This window comes from Populus trichocarpa, chromosome 2 (assembly GCF_000002775.5).
Source record: "Populus trichocarpa isolate Nisqually-1 chromosome 2, P.trichocarpa_v4.1, whole genome shotgun sequence".
NCBI lineage: Eukaryota > Viridiplantae > Streptophyta > Magnoliopsida > Malpighiales > Salicaceae > Populus > Populus trichocarpa.
Genome location: NC_037286.2, coordinates 8414531 through 8419424, shown reverse-complemented (window position 1 = coordinate 8419424; position 4894 = coordinate 8414531).

The window sequence follows — 4894 nt, the reverse complement described above, 5'->3', positions numbered from 1 at the left end:
AATATATATATAACACGATGAAAGAATCAAAATGAATGATTTTAACATTTTTATTTAATTAATGATCTTGCTATTTTTATTTTTTTATTAATTTAAATGTTCGGACTAACTTATATACATCTTGACTAATTTTATAAACTTTAAAATTAATAATTATATAAATTTTTAGTAACTTTCATATTAATAATCATATAGCTTATTATTTTGTGTTATTCTTTAAATGAGCCGCCAACCCCCTCCCCCGTGGTCTAATATCTTATCTTAATATCCGGCCCCACAGCATAGCATGCCAGGTGTCATGTGCATGTCCGAGAGGAGGTGCCCTTTAGAGGCTCATGGGTCGTGGGATGGAGAGCCCAAACTGCGTAGTAAGCCCAGCCCATATGCATTGTTAATAGGAATCTTTTGTGGAGCAGAGCATAGAAAAGTCCAGAGCACTCGGTGTTTGATTTGGCTATCGGGGAATCACTCTAATCTGACCTGGCAAATCCTCTTTTGCTTGCTTTGCCGATGCCTTTTTCCTTTTGGCCAATGGCGTTGCTTTTCTGATAAATTGACAACCATTTCTTCCTTGAGCTTGGTGGTGATGTACCCATCTTAAACATAAACAAATTAAACTATATTATTAAGGGCCTAAAATTGGCCACACAAATCTAATCAGCTGATTTTATTTATCTAAAATTGATACCCAATGGCACGTGAAACACGCGGGTCATTAACTTTTTTTAATTATTATTTATATTAATTAAAAAATTTAAATGTAAAATGATTACAGCTAAAATACTAATATAAAATTACGAATAAGCCTTTAAAGTCAAAGATTGTAAAAAGATTATAGTAACCTTAATCAATTTAAAAATGCTAACCCATGGTGGTTGAATAAGGGTGGTGTGAGTTTCTTTGAAGGAAAAAACGATAAATTTAATGTTTTGATTCATATTAATTGCTCGAGCAAATATTTTAAACCTGAGTTAATCTTTAAAATTCACAATTGTTAAAATCACGGATTTAGATTCAATTAAAAAGATCAATTCTCAGGCAATTTAATGTTAAACGATAATTATTATTTTTTAAATCTTAATTTAAAAAATTTATCAAAGCAAAAGGAAAAAAACAATAAAAATAATGAGCTGATCTACAAGAAAAAAAAATAAAAGAGGGTAAAATTAAAAAAAAATCAAATTAAAAAACTATCTAAAAAACAATAATAAAAAGAATGAGAATCAAATCTGACAGACTAAAAAATTAAAAAAAAACCAATTTTATAAATTAATTAAAATAAAACAAATAAGAATAAAAAAGGAGGTATCAAATCCAAAAACAAAAACTTAAATGTAATTGAATTCATTATTTGACAACTTTGATGTTTTTTGGACAAGAATTTCTAGATAGTCACATAAAATAATATTTTATGTTGTCATATCTTAAAGTTCAATTCGTTGAATTTTTAGGTTTCTCGTCATTCACCATAAAATATGATGGCGAATGAATCCTCTTTACCGTAATGGTACTTGCCAAAGTAACATTAGTTATAACAATCAATTTTCAATAGCATAAAAATAATTGAAAAACAACAGCCAATATTATATAAATACTTTTCCTCCTTAACAAGTATTAAAAGATCAAACATGAATTTTTTTGTAAACAAATATAATAAGCAAGATATTAAAAAGCTATATATATATATAAAAAACAAAGCCAACAATTTTAACAAACCAAAATTTGATAAAACTTTATAACAATTATATAAATATATAAATAAAGCAAACACATTTTTTAAAAAACAAACCAAGTTTTATTGCTCCCCACTTTGTATAAAGATATTTCTTCAGCAAGCCTCCTATGATTCAAACAACACTACTTTGTTTAGGTACACTCTTAAACAATATCCAATTAACAAATAAATAATACTGAATGATTCCTTTACAATGATTGAATCTAAACTTTAGATTATAACGAAATTTTGATAGGAAACATTGGTTTAAAACTAGAAAACCAATGGTGGAAAATAAAATGAAAAAAAATGTCAAATTCTATAAAAAAAAACAATACAAAATTAACCCCTTTTTATAAAGAATTTTAGGAATCAAAAGCTGATGTTCCCCACTAACAATTTTAATTACTCACAATAAACTAGAATTAAATATAAACTTTTTAGATTTCAATAATGTGAATCTTTATCTAATTATTTTGTTAATGTACTATTAAAAGATTTTTGGAAAAATGATCAGATTTTTCTTTTCATGGACTGGACAAACCAATAGGTTTAAATAAATAATTCTTCATTTATCAGTCACAAGTCCAAATTTTAGTTAGCAAAAAATAATTTTTTGTGACCTGAAATATTATTTTACAATAAACACATACCTAGACCTAAGCCTTGCCCACTCGTATATGGATTTAAGTCTGAAATCCACTTTACTTAGAACCTCTGCACTTTAAAAGTTTGGGTGCTTGTTGGGCTCAATTTTAACTTCTTAACTTTTTCACTTTATGAACACTAAAAAGTTTTGTTTCTTTCCTATGTGAGGTAGAGTTTTGTAAGGAGTTTTAGGTTTCACAAAAACATCTCAAACAACGATTTTTTAAGGTCAATTTCCCACTCAACTATTATTTTATTTAAATCATTTTAATATTTCATGTTAAATAACTTATGTTAGAGATTAAATTTCAATAAAATTTTAACCCAAAAAGTGGATGGACCTCGCTTTTAATTTAGTCTCAAATGTGTCCATTAACTATGTTTTTTTAAGTAAAATTCTCCAATATATTTTTGTGATGTTTTAATACCTGGATGTTATAAGATGAGTGATATAGTCTTTGAAAAAGAAAGAAGATATAAAGTGTTCGGTCAGCTATATTTTAGCTATAAAAGGTCAATCTTTATATCAATGACTTCGTTTTAGAGGGGAGGTTCAATGGAGGTGATTTTGATCTTCCAATATGTTGAAAATGTAAATTGGGTCCATGAATTTTATTTTGATTCAGTTTGATTTATGTTTTTTTTTTAAGTTGATTAAAGAGTGTTCATGAGTTGCAAATGTCTTTTTAAAAAAACATAGGACGTTTCAAGTGTAATTTTAGTTTAAAACATGTTAAAAATTTGTTTTTTAGGATCCCAAAACTCTGATCTTAACTTTTCAATCATCCTCGGTGACTAACTGGAATTTGAAAAACGAGATAATATAGCTAAAAATATTATTTTAACCTGAAAACTATGATGAACCTTAGGTACGCCCAACTTTTTTGTTAAATAGTTCTCAACTTTTTTTTCTTTTCTAATTTTATAGTAAATTTATTTTTAAATAAATTTATTAACATAATTTTTAAAGAATTGACCAATTATATCATATATTTCAAGACACATTACAACTTTTATGGTAATATTAATAATTATTTTATGGATAATTATAAATTATGCAAAAAAAAAATCTTAAATTTTATTTATATAGATGCATCAAAAATATTGATTCATTTTTTTTAATTCAAACTTTATTTTACTGTCATAATAAGCTTGTAGTTAAAAAACAATGTTTCTGATAAAAAAAACATATTTTTTAGGATGAAAAAGAAATACATGAAAAGGGAAATATAATTTTGATTCAACGTATATACCTTTTCTCTTTAATTCAAACTATTATAATTTTTATTAATATTTTTTTCATAAATTACCATTAGTTAATAAATCATGCTACTAATAAAAAAGATATTTTATTGTCAAAATAAAAATAAATTACATAAATGAAAAATGATAATTTTGACTAAAAAAATGTATCTTTCCTCCAATATTTTAATTATTGCCTCTGTTACAAATATATATTTTAATTCTTACATAATTAAATAAAAATAAACTATGAGAACACGGGGCACTATAACTAGTACTATAAACTAAAAGATCTTGGTCTTTTAATGTAGCTTCAGTAGTACACACCAAGATACAATCAATTATGAATTGCATTGTTCCTTGCAACTCAATTAATAAAAGTTCAATTTGGCCTTAAAGTTTTTGAAAAAGCTTAATTTAGTCCTTTTTTAATTTTGGTCCTTATAATCTTAAGTGTTTGAATTTTTGTCTTAACACTTCATATTTTTATGTTGAGTCCCTAAAATGATAGTTTAGTTTGGTCCTTGAAGTTTTCACAACAATTCAATTTGATCTTTGAAAAAATCGATAGTTACATATTTGCTCCTGTAGTTTTAGACATTCGCATTTCATTCTAAAACTTAATTTCCTCATAAAACCTCATTTCCTCCATGTTTCAATACCTAAATGTTAAAGAAATTTAATTTGGTCTTTTAAGTTTCCACAAAAGTTCGATTTTGTTTTTAAAGTTTTTTATTTTTAGATTTTTATCCCTTTGAAGTTTTAGACATACATTTTTTTTTTAGTCACAAAACTACATTTTCCTCATTTTTCACTCTCTGAACATGGAGAGAGAAGATAGAAAATCATTGAAATGGGGAAAATGTAGAGAGAGATTGATCATCTATGTTTCAACCACAAAAAAATTAATGTTAATGTTAATGTTAATGTATTGTTCTTTTATTTTTTTTTTTAAAAATAATAAATAACATGCCATATGCTCAATTGTTTTTTTTTAAAAAAATATCAGGCTCCATGACTTAACCTTCTAGGATGTGAAAGCTTGACCTTCTTTTTTAATGGCCAGGCTCGTTTGAACTTTCTTTTGAAGCCTAGGCGTGCACGAGCTTCATTCACCCGAACCTTAAGATCTTTTATATACTTTAAAATAAAATTATTTTTAAATAAATAATTACAATTATATTTAAAAATATCATCTGATTATGCCATTATCTTTAATAATATTAGAGCTTTTTATAATAATATTTGCAATTATTTCATAAATAATTATATATATATTTTTTAAATATC